This window comes from Gallus gallus, chromosome 9, assembly GCF_016699485.2.
Source record: "Gallus gallus isolate bGalGal1 chromosome 9, bGalGal1.mat.broiler.GRCg7b, whole genome shotgun sequence".
Taxonomy (NCBI): Eukaryota; Metazoa; Chordata; class Aves; order Galliformes; family Phasianidae; genus Gallus; species Gallus gallus.
In genome coordinates, this window is record NC_052540.1 from 17684821 (window position 1) to 17708266 (window position 23446).

The 23446-nt window shown below is 44.2% G+C and overlaps 1 protein-coding gene across 14 annotated transcripts in view; it reads left to right on the forward strand.

Moving 5' to 3' along the window:
- TBL1XR1 (transducin beta like 1 X-linked receptor 1) overlaps nucleotides 1–23446 on the forward strand; it is a gene marked incomplete in the record, with an annotated part of 115069 nt that overhangs the window by 67529 nt on the left and 24094 nt on the right. For 7 of the 14 annotated variants that reach the window (NM_001396224.1, NM_001396226.1, NM_001396216.1 and 4 more), the window contains 1 exon segment: nucleotides 13445–13512. 14 annotated transcript variants of the gene reach the window in all.

A 23446-nucleotide genomic window follows, 5' to 3' on the forward strand; every position in this document is an offset into this window, starting at 1 on the left:
GTAATTCAGCAGAGTGATTGAACTGGAACAGAAAAGAGTGCCAGAAAACTGATTGCTAATAACATAAACAGAAAAATAATCAAATGAACTTAAGACTTGATGTCAACATTTCACATTAAAATAGTTACGAAAAGGCTGGAATTCCATTCTTGTTGCATGAAATCTGATTTGCATAGAAAACAAATGTCTAACAGCAGCAGTTGATGAATGATTCCACTAATGAGCCGTCAGCTTGGATTTAAGCAAGAGTGGGCTGAGGCACAGAAGATGCCTTCTGGAGATTGACCCTCTGGGATGTGGGAAGTAACCTGGGGAATAGGTAAGGGTATGAGAACCTAAGGAAACACTATGAAGAGATCAGTGTGAATTATACATTGCAAATGGAAGCAGTGCTAGAGATGCTTGTTGTAAATAGAAAATAGCAATAAGTTGCTGTTTGCTACCATTGGTACCCTGAGGCCATCAGCTGCTCTGTAGGTGAGTTCACTGCTGCCTTTGCTCCTATAGATTCGGTGCTTTTTACAATAAGCAAATAACTGGTTTGCTTATGAATCTACGAGTGTGCATACAGCTTACAATAGATTGCTGGCATACCTTTCTGTTCGCTTCATTTCCCAGTTTCTATTATAATTAACTTCTTAAAAAGACAAGTAAGAAATCGTTCTGTGCTCAATCGTTCAGCCTCAGTCATTGCCAGGGTATTGTCTGTGCTGTTGCAGCTTACTAGGTAGCTGGTTGAAAGTCCCCCCAGACAGGCTCTGGGGGCTCACGTGTCCTGCTTCTTTGCTCAGCCTGAACGGGCTGCTGAGAAGTGAAGTTGCCTTCACTGACCCGTCCAGTTTTGCTCCACTGCCCTGTTTACCTAGGCTGCCTGTCCTTTCTCACCATACCAACCTCCCCTTAGCTGAAAGGAGCAGGTGCTCCCTCTTCGTTTTTTTTTTCCTTTAGTTTTTTTTTTTAATTCATTTTTGCTCCACAGTCTTCTCTGTGGTGACCCAGGGTATTTGAATTGAATTTCCTTCTTCTCCTAACCTGACCTAACCGAGCTGTTGACTCCATCTTCCATTCATCAGACTTTATCTGTAGATGGACATATGCTGTAGCTATCTGGAAGAAGAATGAATATTTTATCGCCGAATCATAGGATGGTCACGGATGTGAGATAATGCAACTGCAGCCTCCTGGGATGCCTTAGTATGTCCTGACATCCCGGCCTCTGGAGCCACTGGCTTTGCTTTAAGGAGGAACTGACCAAGGGTTGCTGCCTCTGTGTGGGTATGTGCATAGATGTGTGTCTGTATAGGTATAGATCCATATAAGTAGGGCTGTGCACGTAGATATATATAAATATAATATATGCACATAGTCACAGTAGACAGAGCTTAAGCATGTTAGTTTCACGGATACCTACAGTGGGATCCATGCTGTCTTTCCTTTCTGAAGTTGTTGTAGTTGGGTTTTAGAGAAGAAAAATGGAGCTAATCTGCCTATACTGTTACAGCACTTGCTCCAGCAGTACATAGGACATCATTAGTAGGAGACTGGTGGGATGTAGAAGAGTTGTTAGGGTAAGGAGGTCGCCTGCAAAAGAGGAGGTCACGTTATTATGTGGTCGGAGGAGGGCTGTTGAGCCTAAAGGAAGTTAGTTGTGTTAAGAACTGGGCTGACTTTAATGCATTTGCTAATTAACTTGACTTCAAAAGTAGAATGTGCAATAAAATCTGCTGGTGACGTTAGGTTGGGGTGTGCTGTCAAAGCTGATGAGGAACAGAGTACCGAGCAGGAGGAGCCAGATGGCCTTTAGGACTTGAGTGGAAAAAGGGGCTGAAATTTCATTGCACAAAATGGCATGATTGTGCACTTCTGGATGGATGTGAATGGTGCCGTGACCTGGCTGCTGGGCTCTTGAAAATGACAGAGGAACAGAAAGTCTTATCAATCAGTTGAGTAATTAGCCTGTAAAATCAAGGATAACTTTTCACTAGTACCCTGTTCACTAGTACCCTACTGCTCTGAAAAACATGGACCTAAGGTCTGTAAGGTATGGGCTGACCCACAGTAGAAATCAAAGTGTTACTGCTGCTCGTGTGCTAGGCAGCACTGCTGACGCCCTGTGTGTGACACTGAACGGATGAGGCAGGCCATGTTCAAGGACAGCTCTAATGTGGAGCAGATGCAGAAGGAGATGACCGAAATGGTGAGGGATGAGCAGAGGCTGCCTTGCAGTAGGACACGCAGAGCCTGGTTGGTTTGTTTATCTCAATAAAGCGGAGTCTGAGGGAGCTTGCAGTTGCTTTCTCTAAATATATGAGGGCTTGCCAGTGACTTGAGTGACTACAAGTATTTTTTGTTGCACTGAAGGCAGCACCAGGAAAAAATGCGTGTATCTTGGCAAGGGGCATATTCAGGCTGGAAATTGAAAGACAGACTTCATCCATCAGAGGAGTAAGATTTTGGGATAATCCACCAGTAATGAAATGGGAGGCAAAGAGGCCTCCCTCGTGTTGAGGTGGGTGCTTGTTATTGCAGGCTGGGCTCAAGGGGCGACCCAGCGGTATTCCCAGCAAGCACCAATTACTCCAGGAGCAGCGAGATTTGTGACAGAGAAAGGAGCTTCATTTCTGTACTGTGCTTCAGCTGTCTGTCAGTGATGTTCTCCTTCGGCAGATGAGGAAATTTAACACATACAGAGGTAGATGATGCCCTTCTGTTAGGGTATGAGGCAGAACCTGCTGTCGGGAGAAGACCATTTAATGAATGCTAACACCAATAACAGCGAATTCAGAGATGAGTAACAGGTCTTGGACTCTTTTATTTTTGTCTCTGTTTTGTTTTGATGTGGAAATCAAATTAATCAGTTACGCAAATATCTTTAAATTTGCACTTTGAAAAGAAGCATTCCCTCCTTAGAAGTCTACACAGCAAACCCATGGAAAAAAGACTTGTTTGGGATTCTTAAGCTCCCGTTGTTATCCCAAGATTAATCTGGGACTTTCTGTATAATGCATGAGAGGAAAAACGTCAGCGAAGGCAAAGCTCGAAGAGTGTTTCTTGGAAAGTGCCAACTTACAGCTGTGGGTGACATCTACTTAAAAAGATCTCAAGTATGCAGAAGTCATGAGTTAGGAACCCCAGTGCTTGCTTTTGAAGAAAAACGCACTGCAGCTTTAGCCAAGCGAATTGTTCCACATATTTTTGTGACTTGTAACTCATCCGGTGGGCAGGCTGCGGTGCTTTGTAGGCAGCGCTCTGCTCTGCTATTTTCTTGCCCTGGCAGTGTGTTCGTTTGCAGTTTGAATGGTGCTGCCTCCCTGGGAATCTTCCATTGGAAAATGGATGTCTGTCGGAGCTATCTATCCCTGCATGTGCATCTTTGCTGGTTCCTGCCCTGCAGGCTGCCTGGAGGTCAGCTAAAAGGACCTGTTGGGAGCAAAGGTGGGAGAGACGTGACTGCCCGCTGCTCACAGCCTGCCTTGGGCCAGCATATGTGCGCCTGGTGTGCTCAGTGAGCTGCAGGGTACCCGTGGAGGTGGGAGGTGATGCAGCACAGACACTGCATGTGCTTTGGTGTGTGTGAAGAGAGATTTTGTGGCTCGCTCTGCTTCAAATTCACAGTGTACTTACACAGTGCCTTTTTCCTTCATTAATGTATAATGAAAGAAGTGACTTTAGGATCTAACATGCAAACTTCAGTGCAGGAAAAGCATGTGTGTCACCTGCAAGCAACTCTGGGCAAGCTGCATGGGTTTTTAATCACATCTAGGAATCGGCTGTTTGGGGAATCTAAACCCAGTGGATATTTGCTGAATGAAGAAGGAATTCTAGCAGGCAGGTGCACACATAACGTTTTGCTTTGCATGAGGATAATGGCTGTGCATCTCTGGAGGTATGGCTGTTAGGGCGTTCCCTCACCTCACACCCAGTCAGGACCTGAAGCGGTGTTTGTTCTCGTGATGCTGTGCCATCCTTCAGGCACTGTGCTGCTCCGTGCCCACATTCCTGTCCAGTGCATGGCCACAATGGGAAGGGCATCTGTAGGAGGCTGTGCTGGGGCTGGTGCAAAAAAGCAGAAATTGCGTGCTGCCCCTATTCCTTGTATACAGGTTGTTTTTTCTGAGCACTGAATAGCATTGTTATGCAGCTGCTCATCTAGTTTTGCTGCACATGAGCCAAGGACTCGTGTTTAACTCTGTTTTGGTACTGAAAATATATAATTTCACTGACCAGGGAGGAAATGACTGAACTCAGAGAAAGATGTCAGTGTTCAGCATTGTGTTTATCCTAATAAAGCAGCATCAAGCACTTGAGGAATAACTGGAAATGCTGTGCTGCATCTCAGCATTTTCGTGATCTATTCGTGAACTATTTTTAACTCTCACAGGGAAGGATTTAAAAATAATAATAATAATAATAATAAAGTTTTGAATGAGATGTGCCATGTGGGCCCAAGCAGCAGCAGTGGCGGTGCAGGCTGTTTGCAGGACAGGGGATGATCAAGGGATCAGTAAGAAATGTAGCAGATGGTCTAAGTAAAATATATTAAAGCAGCAAAAGTTGCACATGGGAGATTTTTTTGTTGTTGTGGCCATTTGACTTTTTTTAATCAATCTTGTCTAGTTAGATTGCAGTCTGTTCAGCACAGGAACCAAGTCTTACGTGTTTCTGCAATGTTAGTGCACTGTGGCCCAGTACTAGAAAAGGATCTTCTGCATGCTGCTGTAGTTTAAATAAATAGTGGTGATGATAATGTTCATACTGTCTGGTTTTAATTGCTGTGAAAGTTCCTTGACCAAAAGAGAGCTGCCTGAAATAGAACAGGAGGATGTTGGTGAAATGAGTGCAATCCCTGTGGTGTGTTGCTTGTGTTGCTTTTTAATTGCACGTGGTTCTTGGTACACCCTTCATGTAATTATCCACATATAACCACATCACAGTCCTTGTAAGGGTTTGTATCAATGCATGTTGCACTGTGGTAGCAGAGGTGACCACCGGAGGGGTTGGGGGCTCAGGAGGGTGCCTGCCTTGCAGCCCTGTAGCAGATGGGCAGGATGGGGCAGAGCTCGTAGTGGTGGAAGTGGGAATGCAGCGCTGTGCTGTGAGAAGTGCTGCCGTGGGTACGCTCCTCATTTGGGTCTGGAAATTGGGTCAGTTCTTAATTGCGTTGCCGGAGGTAGCTCAGGCTTAATGGTTTGCTTCTCTAAATAAGCAGGAGCAAAAGTGGGTCTGCTTATTACCTTCTTTTCACACTTAAAAATATGATATATAACTGTAACTATAATGTGCAATGGGTCAGGAAAGCCCAATGAACTCTTTCCTGCTTGCAAGGGCTGTTTCCTTCTTGGCACAAGAAGGTGTTCCTCACGAAGTAGTGCTGTGGCAGTGTGCGGTCTGGTCTGCCTCCCGCTCACCTGCTGCTGCTGTTCTGTACAGGCAGACGAGGTTGCTTCACCTGAGGCAGAAAACAACAATTTTGATCTATTCTTGAAGAACGTTCTAAAAAGCTCCGCAGATTTAGGAGCTCAGGTCAAGTTCCAAACTGATTTGGTGAAGGAGAAGCCAAACTGAAACAAACTAGGCCTTGATGTGGTGCCACTGTTTTCCATGGGGCCTCGCAAGGTTGGTTGTGGTGTTGCAGCTGGGGGGCTGAGCTGGCTCATGGAGCCTGGCCCTGCTGTTCCTTGCTGGCTATGGGATGCATTGATCCCCACAGCGGTGGCTTCAGTGAAATTCACTGATAATGGAAGATTTCACTTAGCTGGTCGAGCCCATCCTAATCCTGAAATGTTTAGAATGATCTACTTAGGGTATAAAGATTTTTCAGCATATGAAAGGAAAAGCCCAGCAAGGTATATGGATGGGACCGCATTCGTCTTTTCTTACTTATCTCCTTTAGAAGTACCCTGCAGCTTTCCTGCCTACATGTGTGACGGTTATTAGAAAAAATAAATGAGTGAGTGTACAATGGATATAAAAATACCCCATGTGATGAAAGCGGCTCTGGATCCCGGCTGGTTTCTGTGCTGTTTCTTCTTGCAGCTCTTGTTTCCTTTCCGCTTTTCTGACTCTTCTAGGTTTTAATGGCTGTAACCTTAAAGTGAATTTTTGAGACAAAAAGGAAATTTAGGAAAAGAAAGACTGCAGACTGTCCTGTTGCCCAATAGCAATCTCAGTAATCCAGGATTCCCATCATTCCCTGTGGGCTTCAAGGTGAACCAGCAATGTGCAAAGCTGCTGCGGCTCATTTCTTTGCATCGATGGTTTGGAATAGATAAATGCATGAGAAGTTAAATGGTTGGCAAGGGGTCCTGGTTTGGTGTCCATCTTGAGGCTGAGAGGAGGATTATTCTTTTTCTGTAGTAAAAGAGGGAGCAGAAGAAGGAAGTTCAGTGGAAGATGTTAGAAGAAGCCTCCTCCTGCAAGCTGATGGAAAGTGATACGATTTTACTGAGAGACGAGCAGCAGTGATGGCTGTGTTTCACTTCCAGTCTGTCTTTCAGTGACTTCTCACTATTCCAAATTAATCTGCTGAAAAACTGTACAACATACCAGTATCTGCCAAAATGGCAGCACAGGTCATCTCTGGTCATGGAGATGGGCTGAGGGCTATTTAGGGAGCTGTCGCTGTGTAATTCTTTCTCCGTTTCTGTTTCCTCTGTGCCTGGGCACACCCAGCACAAGAAGTCCCCTCCTCTGGCAGCAGAGGACTCAGAGCATGTTGTCAGGACTTGCCTTGCCAGCTCTCACGCTCCATGCACCTTTGCTGAGTGCTATTTTCCCTCTTCTTCCTCGGGAGATGGTGTCCGGTATCTGGAGAGAGAAGGGGAGGGGGGCTGTTTTCAAGGCAAATCACAAACCTGAAGCAGCTGTGGGTCTGTGCAGGGTATCTGTGCGGGTACCTGCACCTTTCCCCCACTGACTGACAAGAAATGTCACTGGAGATGTCATTTCTCTTCTGTTGGTGGCTTTGTGATATGAACACAGTCTAAAGATGTAGCAGTACGTTGCAGTTTTACATCCATAGCACACCGCTTGCAGTACTCAAAGCTCATCACCAAATGGGAAATAAGAAAATCAGATTCAAGGGTTTCTTATTAGCATCTCCAGCACAGCCACTCCTCCCACCTCATTGCTACACAGGAACTTGAAGATACAGCCATGCCCGTGTCCTGTACAGCTTCATACAGATGAGTTACTTCACACTACTTTCTTTTTTTTTTACCCCCTCTCTGAATAGACTTCTGTATGGAAGAATGTCTGTACCAGCTCATGTGATGTAATAAAGACTAAAAATACAATATGACTTTTGTACGTATAGTTGCCTATAATGAGAGTTAGGTGTAAGGGTTTAATTCAGGAGGCACACAAAAGGAACATTGTAGTTAGCAGAGGCTGACACGTCTCTCAGAGCTCCAAGTAGGTTGGACTATAAATATAGCCTCTTGTTTTGCAATTGACATTTTGCTGGTGGGTGGCTAATTGCTAATTTGAAGGGAAATAGACCAGAGATCTAATATTAATAACTAATTAATAGTTATGTGGATATTTTAAGTGTTTTTTCTGCTTGTTTTAGGCATGTTTTATTCATGTGCTGTGCGGATCCTTCTTTGCATATACATGTTTAACTCTGATTTGCTTCAGTAACATTCAGGCTTGTGTGCCTGTGCAAACTGAGGCTGGAACACCAGGGCAGGTTGTTCGTCTTTCTCAAACCCACTTCTGCTGAATGATGATTTGAAAGAAGGCAGATGGCACTTGAGGAAGCTATTTTAAGAAAAAAGCCTTCCTCTTGATCCAAGGCCTGAGAGGAAAGCCAGCATTGTGCTGCCTGCCTCGGGTCACCTTAGTTTGTATTACTGAATCAGCGTCAGCACTGGGTGTTCTCCTGAGCGTAAGGTGAAATACAGGGGCACGTTGGGGCCGGTTTGCTCCGGGAGGTAAGCGTGGCCCCACTGCTCTGTGGCTCTCATACTGCTGCTCTCCCCACCCGTGTCCCTGCTCTGGAAATCAGTGTGCAGTGCCTTGCCCTTGGAATGAAATCCCAGTTTGTGGTAAGAGGGGGAGGTTGTGAGAGGTGTGCTAATGTTGCACCCGCCTGATATTTTCACATCTGCTGTATCACAGTGTTAAACGTGTTGCTGTGAACTTAGTGGGCCGTTGCTGGGCTGTGCCGTGCCTGTGTCTCTTCTGTGGTGCAGGTAACTGCTGTGAGCACTCACGTGAATAAGTCACGAGGAGCAAAAGCTCCTTCCCTGCTATCTGTGGAGTGCCTACTATTCATTTTGCTGGCTGTCCTGAGGGATTTAAGCTGTGTCCTAGAAAGTGTTTGCTCTTGCTGGATTAAAACCTTACTGGCTGCTGTCTGTGAGGCTCACGTGTCGGAGCAGCAGCGGTGGGGCTGTGGGCAGCACACTGCACCTCTGCGGGGAGGTGTTCCCAGCACTCACAGCAGCTATGAGCACAAACCATCGGTGCCAGCCTGGTAGCAAGGCCTGGGTGGGCAGTTCTCTGCTCTGCTGCCTCCTTCAGGTCCCGACTGCTGGGCCAAGTGCTGAAGGTCCGGTTGTCCTCCACTTGTTCAGTGCATTTGGTGGCCCTTTACCTATGGCCCTTGACTCTTTCACTGGGCTTTGAAAATGCCTTCTACTCTGGTAATATACGGCTTCTTAAAGTGCAGAACTGATGGATTATGGAACTGACAGTGATTAAAGAAGAGAAGAGTGCTGTGTTCACTTGGGACGTTGCCTTGGGCTGGTCAGAGCACAATGTTAATATTCTACAGATAAAAATCTTAAATTTTATCATTTCATTGTCAGAACCTGGAATCGCTGTTTTGCTAGCAAATAGCATCTTATAGTACTGTTATACCTAAGGATGTAAAACTGTGAAGCTTTCCTTGCTGTTGGCAGTTCAGTCCATGTCTGATCATCCCCGTTCTGGGGAGCTTTATGGAAAATGTTGGCTTTTTGGGCTAGAAGCTTACAAGATAAAACTTTCCTGCCTGTTACTTCAGTATCGTTACTGACCAAAGACTTGAAACTTCCAGAGATGAAACTTCAGCCCTGGCTGCTCCTCGGCCTCCGCTGCAGTGTGCGTGGAGGGGATCAGTCAGAGCAGGCAGCGACCCGGCCTGCCTTCGGGCTCCGCTGGGTTGTGCTCTTTGGAAGCTGTGGAATTGCAGCCAAATATCAGTGAGCACAGTCATACTTAAGGAGATTTGCTTATGTTTTGTGGAGCAGTTCTAGGAGACTGATGTTTTTCAACCCAGGAGCCTGGTTGTCTTAAACCACCTCTCCTGTTAGGTTTTTGTTTCTATTTTCTTTTTCTTTTTTTTTTTTTAATCTCTGTTGTGGCCAAAGGGACCTATAATGCTGTTTGCAGGGACAAAATGGAACAGTCTCACTGTTACAAATGAACCGGCCCTTATTTTGTTAATGCATTGCTTGAATTTCGGTTTTTCTGCTGGTGACATTTGTTGGTTGGATGGTCTCTGAAGCAGAGGGATCAGAGGGAATAAGTGGCAGTGAGCAGATCAGATCTCACCATGATAACCTGTTTTTAGGCAAGCAGAGGGGAGTCAGACCAGGAGTTATGCTGCTCTCATAGGATGCAGTGAAAATAAGGGCTCATTTGTGCACTGAGCATTCTGAATATCCGAAATACATCCATTGCTCTAAGTTCAAGATAGAGTTTTTTATATAGTGTCAGCTTATCCTGTGTTCCTTTTCTGTACGCACGCATTTCATTGCCTCAGCAGCATTCTTGGTCACAGCCGTACTCATCACACGGTAAGAAAACAACAGCAAATACTATTAACAGGCGCTCCAGTGGGGAAGAAAGCAGTAAACAATACTTCTTTAAAGTGGATAATTTCTCTCTCCCTCATGGGCCACGTTCAATTTACACATCAGTGCTTTTTATGAGCACATGATTTACTTCTTTTTTTTCTTTCCAAGTATACATGATTTAATATCAAAACAAGTGAAACCCCAGGCAATTTTTCAGAAATGTTATTTGTTTGTTAAAAATCCATTTTGTTTTCAGTTATTAAAGGCAAAATTGCATCGACTTAAGAAAACCCAAATCCAAATGTTAGTAAGGATTTTGGTTATAATTCATGGACAGGGAGAATCCGTAATGGAAATGGTTGCCCAGAAGCTTAGGAGGGTTGCACACAGAAGTCTGATTATAATGGATACTCAGTCTGCTTTGGGTAGCTGTGTTCCTTTAATTGAGAGAAATGCAAGACACACTTTTTTTCCCCTCGTATTTCTTTCAGTTAGCAAAAGTAAAATGTGGTGGGAAAAGAAGCCCCAAAGCAGTGTTGTGAGTGAATAGGTGCCAGTGTCGTAGAGCAGGGAGGCGCTCCTGGAGCGTGGCTGAGCTGGGAGCAGCCCTGGCAGTGGGTGACCCAGCCTGGCAGCCCCTGGGGCACTGCCTGCTGCTCCCGTGTGCTGCACTATGAGCTTGGTTTATCGTTGGTCACATCTGTAGCTGTCCTTTGCCAAAGCAGTGCGTTGTGCATTTACACTGGGCGTCATTGGAGGTGTTAGTAGGTTGATAAAATACCACTCTGTAATTAATTGTGAAATGTGGAAACAGTGGATATTTACTACTTATATATAGTTTAAAAGTACACAGGCATTTTAAACTGCAGAGAGAAAGATCTTGAGCTCACGAGGCACAAATTCTTACACGGTGAGCGTTTCTGTAACAGATCCTGTCGTTAAGGTTGCCAGTTATGTCATGTGAAGTGCTGGGTTTTCAGATCATCCACATTTTTGCATTATTTTCTGTCCTTGTCCCTTCCCTGAGGCTGATTATTTTTTTCTTGCCTCATTATTAGCTGCTCCCCTCCTCCCAAGCGTTTCTGTTGTTGTTTTAAACAAGAGTGTAGATTTGCGGTTTAGTTTATTTATGGTGTGTTTCCTCCAGCTTCCCTGAGATATTTCTAGCTTGGCATCTCCTCGGAAAGAGAAATAAAAGACAACACGTGCAACTACAAACCAGTCCTCAGCACTGCTGCAGAATGAAGCTCTGAAGGTTAAATCCAGTAGGGGAGGTTCCACCCTGTGATGTGCCCCATTTCAGCACATCACTTGGTAGGGGCGCGATAGAAAGTAGAGTCACAGAAGCATGAAGGTTGGGAAAGACCTCTGGGATCAGGCAGTCTGACCGTCCAGCTGCTGCCCACATCCCTCAGTGCCACATCTCCATGGTTGCTGAACGCCTCCAGGCTCGGTGACCACCACCCCCTGGGCAGCCTGTGCCAATGCCCTGCGTCTGAGCTGTGTCATGTGCAAGGCTTTGCAGGACCCGCCATAAATGTTACTGTAGTCATTAATTTGAAACCTGCTACAACTGTTTCCAGGGTGACTGTGACCTGGGGGTTCCCATGTGATGCAGATGAATGCAGCAGCGAGATGCTGGGTCTCTGAAGCCAGCGCTGGTGCTTAGTCACCCCAAGGGCCGGGTGGGCTGGGCCCTGTGCTTAATTCTCACTGCGTGCCCTCTCAACCCTCTCCATCCCATGGCAAATTAGTTAACTGTAAACAGATTTCCTGTTGTTGTTGTAGGGGAGGCTAATAGAGCAGTGAGCTTCTGGTGTTCAGTGTGTGTTGTGCTTTTATGTGCGCTCTGTAGGGAATTGAGGAGAGGAAAGGAATTCCTCTTGAACTGGCTTCTGTTCAGGATGTGGTAGTGCACTGCTTTCCTTCAGGGCCTCCTTGTTCTTTCTCCTGTTTGGCATCATTTTGGGGGTAATATCAATTAGTTACTTCAAACAGCGTGTGCTCAGAATGAATGATAAACGCTTAACGCAGAATGCAAAGTTCAAAGCATGTAGACATTGAAACGTGCCGTTCCCTCCTGCCAGCTCAGGCAGGGGCAGCAGCCCTGTGTGCTGATCATAGAGTCGTGGGCTCATTTCAGTTGGAAGGGACCCTTAAAGGTCACCCAGTCCAACTCCCCTGCAGTGAACAGGGAAATGATCTTTTGCACCATCACTCATTTTGCAGTTAAAATGTTCGAAGTGTTTCAAACTTTGCTTCTGTTTTTTAGTTTTTAAGTTCAGTGTTATCGGTGCACTTGGTATGCACGCTTAAGATTTCAGGAAGTGATCAGAGCAGCACATAACATCTGAGCGGGGAATTGTAACTACAGTAATATAGGTCAGGACCTCCCACTTGGCTTCAGCTGTGTCTGTGTGTGTTGCTGCAGGGAGGGAGTGGGACACTTGTCCAATCCAGGCTGGTGGATGGGAGAGGTTTTCCAAGAAATGGTGGGGGCAGTAATGAATGGACTGATGTGTGTTATTAGGAAGCTGCTGGTCTGTGCCACCATTGACTTCTCACCCATCTGGGTAACTTGGTAACGGGCAGTACTGGAGGGGTTCATAGAGTCTGAGGACGACATGAAGTTGTAGTGCTGCCCACTGTTGAAGGCACAAGTTGCCTTTTTTGGGTTTGGCCCTGGTTTTAAGGAGGTATTTGGGAAGGTTGGGTATTGGCTGTAATGCGTTTGTCAGCCTTTATGGCAGGAGTTTTGTATTTAGGAAAAAAATATATCGCTACTTTCTTCATCTTCGTCCATCTGGGAGAGGTTTTCTGTTCCATAAACTACGTTCTGCTTCAAACAGCACTTTTTTGATAGGTGACTCTTCTGTTGCTGTGCCCAGGCAGTGTTCCTGCTCTTTTACCTTCAAGCCTTTCTTCTTAATCCCTTAGTTTATGTCAGATTTCTCTCCAGTGATTTCATCTGTAATGAATATCCGTGGTAGGAACCTCTGTTACATAAAGGTGTGATCAGTAATTGTTCTGATCACAGGTGTATAATGTACTTAAGTCCTAGGGAGCGGCTAAGCTTTGAAGTCGCTTGTGGAAATTAACTCTGTGAGGGAATCCTAAGGATTCTTCCATAGAACTGCTCTTCTTAATTGGCTGACGTTAAACTCCGTTCTGCAGTAGTCAGTTATGAGAAGCCCTGGATGGTTGGTCGTGGCCTTGTGTTTCCTATTTGTCATCTTACTGCTGAAATATTTTAGTTGTACGCTTGGGCTAAGACTGAATAAAACCGCCACATCAATACTGTGCCATTTGTAAGCTGGATCCTCTCAAAGTTCCCATTTGTCTGTGTGAGCAGACAGAAAGAAGAGAAATTCCATTGAAGCAAATGCTCTGTTCTGTGCTGGGGTTTTGTCATCAACTAAGAGTGAGAAGAGAGTAAAACTGTAATTTCTTAAAGCATATTCCGTGTAAGTAATCAAAAGATGGTCTTTAATTTCTGTTTATTTGTTTTTGTTGCATAAAAATATATTATAATCCGCAGGAAACTGAATGTTGTTTTAATGCTTTCTCTAAAAAGACTGGTAGAAAAGTAGCATTTATCCTTTTATCATCTGTTAAAATAAGTATTGATAGAAACTATCATAATATGGTTTGTGTTACAGGTGGTGTAATACCAGGGGCTGCACTGCTGCCACATCACAATTTTGTGGGGTTTCAGAGAGTAGTTCTGGTAAGGACACTCAATGATTTATCTCTTTTACTTCTCATAAAAGTGGGCAAAAATTCGGTGTGATTTAGAATTAGTAATTACAGTTACATGCATTTGCAGTATTTGTTAGGTATCCCTTTTTGCAGTCCATCGAATCTCTGCGTTAAGTGTTCTTTTATTCAGTGGTATTTTAACAGCTCCTTTTGGAGCTGTTATTGTCTAATGTGTAAATCCATATTCGCTTTATTGAGAGCTGTTATAATGTAACACATCAGTTCACAGCATGGATATATTAATAACTGGACCTTTTGACAAAGCATCTTGGAAAAGCCGTATCATCTACGTGATGCATGGATCCTTAGTGTGCATCAGCTTCAGAAAGGGATGGGGGAGGTGCAAAAGTTTCTGTGTTTGCGTTATAGTGTGGGGTTTTTTGGTTTTCAAGTACCAAAGTCTCTGCTTCCCAAAGGAAAAGATGAGTACGTCATTCGGAGGGCAGACACCCAGCCCGTGTGCTGCTACCACTCTTCTTAGGCTTAATGTACAGTCATGATTTTGCAATTCTTTGCTTTAAATAAATGTAACTGCAATCCCTCTATCACTTCTCTTGACTTGGCATACTTCTCCTAAACATGCTTTCTTATCTTTAGTCTCCTCTCTTCTGCGTGGCTGGAGTTACAAAGGAGAGCAGATTACCTTACTTCTTCTAATAAAGGGAAAATTCATTCTGAACCGGTCTAGCAACAGCAGTGCTTACATATTGTGCAAGAGCACAATCGGGTGTTTGTTCTTGCAGCAGTGGATAACTGATACTGCATTGGTATCTGTAGAATTGTTAATATATGCTGTAATTTAACAAATGTCTTGTGGGTGGAGCAGATGTCTTTTTTTTTTTTCTTTCTAAAATCACAGTCTCTTAAAAATTTATTCGCGAGCCTTCCTTGTGTGCTGTCCTGCATCCATAGAGGGCACTCAGAGACAGAAGGAGTTTGTTTTTGAAAGCTTACCCTGCGAGCAGTCCCCCACAGCCCACAGAAGGAAACTGCTGACTGTTCTTAATGGCCTTGCTCTTGCAAGGCGCTGTTGTCCTGGCTGTGCTCCAACAAATCACTTAAGCAATTGAAGTCAATGGGACTATAATATGCTTAAACATTCTTCTGGATTGATCCCTAGCTCTCTATACTTTCACAGGCCGTTTCCCATCTTCTAAAAGCAAGGTGGGGTACACATGAGTTTCTTAATGGGGTTCTCTAGTCAGCCTAAGAAAGTAGTGGTAAGCCCATTTGTGTTCGAGATTATTGTTTGTTGGGTTTCATTGTTTGTTTTGGGTTTTTTTTGCCTTCCCCTCACCCTTTTTTTTGTCTTTCAAAGTTCTACCAGGTGGTAAATTAGGGAAGTCGAAGGAAGCCATTTGAAGATGCCAGTGAACGGGTGTAGAGATTGAAGTAGCTTTCACTGTTGTTACTGAGTTAGATTGGCATATCTGAGATATTTGTGTGTGGTAGCATTCGTGCTGTATATTTTCCAGCCCTGTCAGCAAACAATGCCTTGAGCACGCACAAATAACACAGGTACACTCAACTTAGTTTCTAAATCTTGGAATAGAAGGATAAAGGCTCTCAGTTTTATACGAGAGGAATGGCATCATCAAGTTTTGAGTAGCATTACTCAAGAATATTAAAAGGTGATTCTGCAAAGTAAAGCCATCGCAGCTGTGTAGGTATGATTTCAGCCTCTTTGGAGGCTGAAAAATAGGATTTTTCAGTGTGTTGTGGGCAGTTGGTGCTGTCGCTACTGACGTGTGATGTGGTCTAGCACAGACACGGCCTTCTTCCCCTCCATCATCTCTTTATTTTCAAATAACACTGCCATTACTGGAAATGGGCGAGCAGAATTATTCACACGTGGAAACTTGGGACTCCTGTGTTGGAGATGAGGTAAAGATAACCCAGCATGGTGCCTTTCTGTTCTCAAAAGCTGTCCTATCTAATGTCTTTAAATCTGAACTAGCGGTACTTAACGTGATAGCTCAGCTGCACAAAAGATAGCACAGAGGTCATGTGTGGGACAATTTGAAGACGATTTCTCCCCAGCTGTATATGCAGTAGTAGCCTGCAGTCGTTAGCTGTGGTGCGTTTCCACCTCTGCTGATGTTTAGCTATTCTGCATGAAAGCATTTTCTGTACATGAGACACAAAACCACGCTCGCGTTTCTAACAGTGCCAGCAGAGGAGACTGTTTGCCTTTTGACTGAGGGGGAATCCGTATCAGACACATGATGCATCTTCACGTGGTGAATCGGTTGCTTCAAAGGGGATTAATTCAAAAATTTATGAGACTAGATGCCCGATGTTGGCCTAAGCAGCCAGAAGCGTCCTGGTTTTGAACTTCTTGTCTGAATTGGATCCTTTGTGACTTCAATCAATTTTGCAATAGTTCCTTCAGTAGACTTCTGCCTCTGCTGAACAAAACCATTGGCTTTAAATTTTAACGTTCTGTGTGTGTGTGTAGGCACTCGTGAGCACTCGTGTGCAGCTTTGAAGGATGTTTCCCTCCAAACAGAAACCTCATCCACAACTAGCTGCTCTGTAACAGCCTTTTGTATACAGTGCACTGGAGTGAAAATAGTGTTCCTTTAGAACATCTTTTGGTATTCTGTAGAAACTCCTTTTGCGTGCCTCTGCCACTGTGATCAGATTCTTCTAATCAGAGACAGTCCGTACAGTGCCAAATGAGCAAGAACATTGGGTACATGCCTTTAATCTTCAGAGAACACCAGTGCGATTGCTTCTAGAGATGCAGGTGACTTTGCAACGTGTAGGAGCCATCTGGGGCTGTGTCACGGCAGGCATGTTCGTAGGATCTCTGGGAAGGGCTCCTTTACATAAATGTGCCTCAGGACTTCAGAAAAAACAACAAAACAACAACAACACCAGTGAAGTATTGGCACTTGGCGCTCATTCAGCGCTGCCTGTAGTTTCAGGCTAATTTGTTAGGTAAAAGATCTCATTTTTGGAGGACAAGGAAAGAAGCTTGTTTTCATTTTTCAGGGCGTTTAGTGAAAGAAAAGACTGTTCTTGATGATTCAGATGTTGGAACGGCTCCCAGTAAAGAAAGGATGCATTGCAGGGTATGGAAAATCTTATCAAGGACGGTGACTGTAGTGTATGTCTTTTCTGTGTGCTGCAGGCACGTCAGCTCACAGTACCTGCTTTTCTTAACGTTTTGCTAAAAGACCTTTGATACACCTTCATTTAGAGGGGGGAAAAAAGCAAGTGCTGGTGGTAGGAAGGGGGGGGTTGGATCAACGGCTAGCTAAGTTTTGGAGGTGTAAGTTTTTCATTCAATGGAAATACAGATAGAGCTAATACAGATGAAGATATTCCTTGACAAAATAGATGGCAGTGAGGCCTAGGTAATGTTTTTTTTTTTTTTGCTCATGACAAATTACAGAGCAATAGGATGTGGTGCAGAGTAGGATGTGGCAATGCGGGAACTGAAGGTGTGCGCTGTTGGGTGCACAGAGCCTGAAAATGGTGTAAACTGAGTAGGAGCACTGTCAGACTTAGAGACCAGGCAGTGCACGGTTCCCAGGGCCGAGGTGTTTCTGGTGGACGTGTGTCCCGGTGAGGGCCTGGTGTGTGCTGCTCTGCTCGTGTGTGCCAGCGCGCCGTCCCGCAGCGGAGCGGGGCCATCTGCTCCGCCAGTCAGTTCCTTGCCTCCCGTTCTAGAGCGTGTGGTAGAGACGCTGACAGCCATGGGAGAGAGATGATGAGAGAACGGTGGCCCGGCAGTGCCCGAGCTTTCATGTCAGTCTCTTACCATATGGTGCTTGTGCTGTCACAAGGCTTTTAGCTGCGCCGTGCTCTGTCTGAGCAGTGGTTACGGAGCTGCTGAGCAATCCCCACCTCCCCCAGCTCCAACACTGCTGGTGCTGCTTTCGATTCTAAGAAGCCATCGCGTCCAAAAGCAGTCCTGTGCCCTCATGCCTACGTCTGCATGGCCTACAGCAGCAGCCCTTTGTCTGCCTCTGTGTCCAGATGCATTGGCATGTGCAGCCTACACCACCATTGCAGGCTGCAGTGCTCCACTACTGCACAGAGCAGTAAAAGAAAAACTGAGAATGCTACTTCTTTATGTTTACATCCTGAAAAAAGAAAGGATGGTTTCATTGATCACAGCGAGGCACAGCACAGACAAGTCGCCACGTGCTTTGTTTTGCCTGTGGCTGCGATTGGTCCCATTCATATATCGCCGTGCCCATTCTCATCAGCAGCTTTGAGACCGTGGACATTCAGCTTTTATTGTAGTATTTGATTTAAATGTAACAGATGGCAAGAGCTTCGGATGACAAAGAATAATGTTTTCAGACAGTGTTTATTTCTCAATTTATTTCATAGTTTTTGAATGATGTGATCTTGATCTTAGAAAATGCACCAAGAAGGCAAGCACTTCGTGTCCTGTTCTGCATTCGAAGTCGGTTCCAATAGGGCTCGTTGGAGCTTAGGTGCTTCTGGACAATTTGGCTATCGAACTTCAGAGTTCTCCAGAAGTTAAAATACTTCACGTTTATGATCCGATTTAACACTCATTTTTCTGAAGTAAATTTTTAAGCTATCAGTTAATTTTAATTCATTCAGCTCCCTTTTCTAATGCATGTCCTGATAGTTTTGTCTTGTTGGTTATTAATCTTTAATTAAAAAAAAAATATGGTTGGAAATGCTTTCATGCTATCCTATTGTACGTGGTCGTCTGTGCGTTGGTGTCCAGTCTGTTACTGCAGCTCAGTGCAGTCCAACTGATGATGAACAGAAACGTGATAACTATGAGAGTGCTTTAAAGACTCAGCAGCAGTTTGCACCTTATTTAATACTGGTATTGCATTTGGTTTCATTAGGCTTTCGTTCGGGAATGAAAATAAAGTGGTGTAGGTGGTATTGGTGGAGTGGTTGTGAGGAAAGTACATCTTGCTTTGTGGATCAGTGATCTAATAAGGCTGGGATAGTTGGGGGTGTGCAGGAATGAACAGATCTAACGTAGATTCACAGGTTGTTTTTATACGTATGTGATGTTCACACTCAGTCGCAGAAACGTATTATTTCTCCATTGGCAAAAGGGTTTTTTCATTTTTTTTTTTTCCTTAATTTCTAAGCTCATGATGGTAATTTTCCTGTGTATCCTCACTGCTCATTTAAGGCTGCTTTAGTGGCTGGGGTGGATGTGGAAATGTTTCAGTCAAGGAAGCAGAGTTGAGTTTTTAATCTGAGAGTAAACTTTCTTAAGCCTTCCTTAAAACTCCTCATTCAGGCATAATGCTACAGTCAGTCATGGGTTATATATCTTTAAGTCTTGTAAGTGAACATCTTGGGGCTAGAAAGAACTTGTCAACGTGCATTTAATTTATTCCAGGCTTTAGGATATGTTTTGTGGCTGCTGAAAACTTTGAACGCTAAATATGATCAGTGTTGGCACATATTTTCAATACCAAATTCCACTGTTTGACTGCAGTTATGTTCTCAGCATGTTTAATATCTGGGTTAATATAGGAAAGCGTGTCTAAAGCACATTGTATTCCTACTATTGACATCCATAAGTACCAATCTACCTGTTTGCCATCAGTCCGTGACTCATGAGTAATAATGGCCTTGTCCCAAGCAGTTAGGAGGTGTTATAAAAATATACTGCCATCCTCATGTCATTGCTGCATTGGTTTTCCTATACGAAAGGCACTTTTTGCTTTTTCTTCATCCCAAGCAGTAAAAAAATGAAGGAATCTCGCTTTCTCTCTTCCCTTCCAGAAAGCAGCAGCTGCTCTTTATCGCAGGAACTGAGAGGTGATGCTTTCCCTTGTTTCCTTGTTAGGCTTGAAATTGCAGTAAAATGTAATTGAAGGATCTTCCAGTCCTGTGAGTTTGCTCATTTTTTTCCCCACCCCAGTGTTATAGTTTCTCATAGGGGTTTTCCATTTCACCAGAAGCAGTGGACTCAGAGCTGTTGGTACTCCACAGAACATCCACCTCAGGAAAAGGTTGGCAGCTTTCAGGCACTTACTGGTTGTTATCCACAAGCTCTGCTGCCAGAGTACATAATTCTGAAACTTCTTTTCTCATGGGAAAGGCATGTAAGACTTAGGCTTAATAACCAGGGAAGCAAGTCAGCTTTATTTGCATTTGGAATAGGTCAGCCCCTCTTCACCGGCTTTGTGAGCAGAACACCTAGTTAATTTTTTTTCCCCCTTAATCAAATTGCACGTTTGTGTGTCCCTACTGCAGTAGTTATGTGCTATGCCTGATAAAACCAGAGCTTTTCTGAGGTTGTGTAGTGGGGGGAAGGCACTCATCCAGCATTGCGGACGCTGGATGAGAGAAGCAGGCCTGCCCTTCTCTGCCCTGTGCTACACGTGTTGCTTTTGCACCAGGATACAGCTGAGGACACAAGGCTGAAAGGCCAAGGGCAAGTAAAATGGAACAGAGTTTAGGTGGAATGAGTATCACTGGGGTTAAGGATGAACTGAATTTTATTCATCTACCAGATTGCATTGTGAGAAGTGTTGGCAACTCATCTGTTGTAACAGAAAAGCAGTAAAAGAACGTGGAGTAAGAGATTTCAGAAGGAAGTGCTGATAAAGTCAGTGCTCTTGAAAGTGGTCGGGGAGATGAGTGCAGGAGAGCAGAGTTAGCACAGGCTGTGCATGGTGAGGAGGTGAAAGCCAGGGCAAATGCATCACCACGGGCTCAAGATTGTGTGTCAGATCAGGAGATGAAAGCCAGAAGATGGATCACCAGCTTGAAAAAGATTGCAAGTGCAATGGATAGAAGCTGTAAAAGGGTGATGCTGTTGGGAAATGGAGTCCATACACCTTTGTGAAAAAAACTGTAGTCAAGACAGGGATGCTCCTGTAGGTGTGCGGAGATCTTTCTGCCCATGCTGTTGAGTTACCGTCAGGGAACAATGTAAATATATTACTTGTAACAGGTGGAATCAGTGGCAGGCTGCACGGCCCCAGTAACTTACCCAGGGCAACAATAAGTTGAAAATCAACTAATTACAGAAGTGTGCTAAAAAAAACCTGCAGTGGTTGGCGCTGAGAAGTAAGGAGCTTCAACTCACACTGGGGGCGAACCTTTGTAACCCATCGGTATGCAGGTCAGCTACAGCAGCGCGGTGAAAAACTGTGTGGCTGTTAGCGCACCAATATCCATCAGCTCAAGCAATTGATGTAGATGTAATCACTGTCTCTAATAGAAATGAAGTCAGGGTAATGGAACATTGTCACAGGATCAATGTCTCCTGTTTTGAAAATAAACCCCCTCAGCTTTGCCTTTGCATTTATGTACCAGCAGGCGACCATATCATTCAATTCAATTGACACAGTCTCTTAGAGCTCTGAATGATCTATTGTGGGAACATCAGGAACAACACATTGGAAAAAATGGAATGTTCTTGATCAGACTTGCAGGCCATGGGATTCATTGGGTTTTCCAGCAGTGAAAATGAGAATAAATCAGCTGAGAGCACAAACTTAGCACAGTATGGAGGTCGTTAACTCCATTTTTAGCTTCAATTGTTCAGTTTTTCCATATTCCTGATCAAAAATGTTGGACCGTAGCACTTGTGCTTATTTTCAATGATGAATAGTCACAAACAGAAGACATTTTTGGCTGTTGCCCCTCCCTTCCCTTGGTCTCAGCAGAAGCTCTTGATAAAGGCTTATTTTGACTGATTCAAGAGCTCTTCTCATTCAGTTATTTTCTCTGAAATTTCTACACAGCTTGATCCAAGTGAGGATTAATGGGTGTGTTCCCACATTCATCCATAATGAATTTTTCGCTAGGGCTTTAATGCAGAGCAGGACATAAGCAGTGGTGTGTTTGCACTCTTAGAACTGGGTGCACGGTTAAGAGTTGCATTGCATTGGATTTTACAACGTAGCAGATAATGCTTATCCCAGTTTTCATTTTTCTTGTGCTTGATTCCAGAAATGTGATGTTAGATCCGGAGAATGCCAGCAGGCTGCTATTTCAGCACGGGCTCGTTAAAGCCAGTTAATGATTTGCCAAAGCCTCCTCAGGTTTGGGTCTGTGCAGCTGATTGCAAGAGTCTTTATTTAGATCAGATATTCCTGAAGAATTGTAACTTCGTCTAAAGGGCCGTGGCCTAAGAAGGGCTTGAACCTAAAGAGCATTTATTCAAATATCAAGTGTAAGTAGCAGAACCATCCTAAGTCAGTGTAGGGAATGACAACATACAGCTGCCACGAAGCACTGTAAGATGCTGTACAGCTGTGTGGGAAGCTGGGTGTGACTCCAGAGAGCATGGAAGCTTTGGAACCCGAGCATGGGAAGTGTGGCACTGAACACACCGTCGCCGATCTCTGCTTTCACAGCCAGGATCCCAACCTCCTGGGTCACGTAGCATATGACTTTGGGGAGGAGATTCATAGTTCAGTAATTAAATACTACTTCGCTCTAGGCAAAACCAGCAAATAGGTTTCATCTGCAGCTTATTTTGTAACAGTGCTCAGGACTGTGCCTGGTGTTCCTGGGGACTGAGTGCTCAGATAAATAGACAGTAACTGTTATTTTTAGTGAAGGTTTTGGGTGGTTTTTGTTGTTGTTGTTTTTTCCTTTCAGGGTTGCAGTTCTTTTTCTTCAGAAAATTGCAGACTGGGTTTGTCATCTTGTATGCTTCATACTCTCAAATTGGCACAGAAAGACAGAGACTGCTGCCATAAATTAGGTCACTAAAGCTGAAGTACAGAATACAAATATTTATTGCCTGAGCTAAGGAAAACAATTCAGATGAGGAAAGGAAATTTTATTTATTTATTTTAGTATTTGGCAATGAAGCTGTATTCCTGAGATGGTAAGTAAAAACAAAGCAGGAGAGTTGTAAGATAAGCCTGAGGAGCATCTCTTAAATTGCTGCAAGGAAAACTAGCAAAGCTTGACCTCATGGTAAATCACTACGAGGGTTCATGAGGTAGAACTACAGTTAATTTTTTATGCAGGTTCACGTTTGACATAGATGGACCCTTAACAGCAAAGAAACCCAAAGGAGATGCGTGCTTAAAGATAGCAGTATAAAAATACAGGTAAAAATGGAGAAAATAAGACAGCTTTCATTTTAGAATATGTGTAAAAAAAGAAAAGTGAAGGTGTGTAATCTTAGGAATATTTACCTTTAAATTACAACAGTAAGAGTTGCTAATGGCAGATTTCTCAGACAGCTGGAGAATCGCAGCGGGGAGTGATTTGTGTTGTGTGCCCAACAGTGGGCCCTGTTTCTCCAAGGAAGGTGTGAAGGAATGACTGGGATTCCTTAAAGCAGTTGAGTTAAAATAGTTGAAAAGACAGGTTTTTTTTCCCCCCCTTCTTGTAAAGCATGAGAAAGCATTAATTTTGATGGAAATGAAATGGATCTGATCAGGTGATACACAGAAGGGCATACAGCATTGGTTGCGTACCGTACATCTGAAATACAGGATTCACCAGTTTGTTCGTACAAGTTGTCCATTACAGACAGTTTCTAAACAGTTCTATGTACAAAACTCCTCGGAACACTTCATGCTGAGTTGGGAAACTGTGGAGCAGCCACGTTCTGGGGAAAAGCCCTGGAAAACACTGGGAAAACAGCAGCCACCAGGAGAGGTATTGCATGGGGCACCAGCCCAAACCGTGGGCTCTGCAGGCTGCTCACAGAGCTGTGTGTGCTGTGTACGCCCTGCCCGAAGAGTTGTCAGGTTTTCATGGAAGGGGAAGGAACGACAAGGACTGGTGACAGTGATGTTGATGTAGGAGATGTTACTGTTTGTGTAGCCAGGCTCCTGATTTCCATGCAAAAAATGGAGCAGGTTGTTCATATCTGAACGTGAAACACTTCTCGGAGCTGCCCAGAGCATTGCTGTTCCCTTTAACGTACCGTATTGGTATCAAACTGATGATTGCTGTGCTTG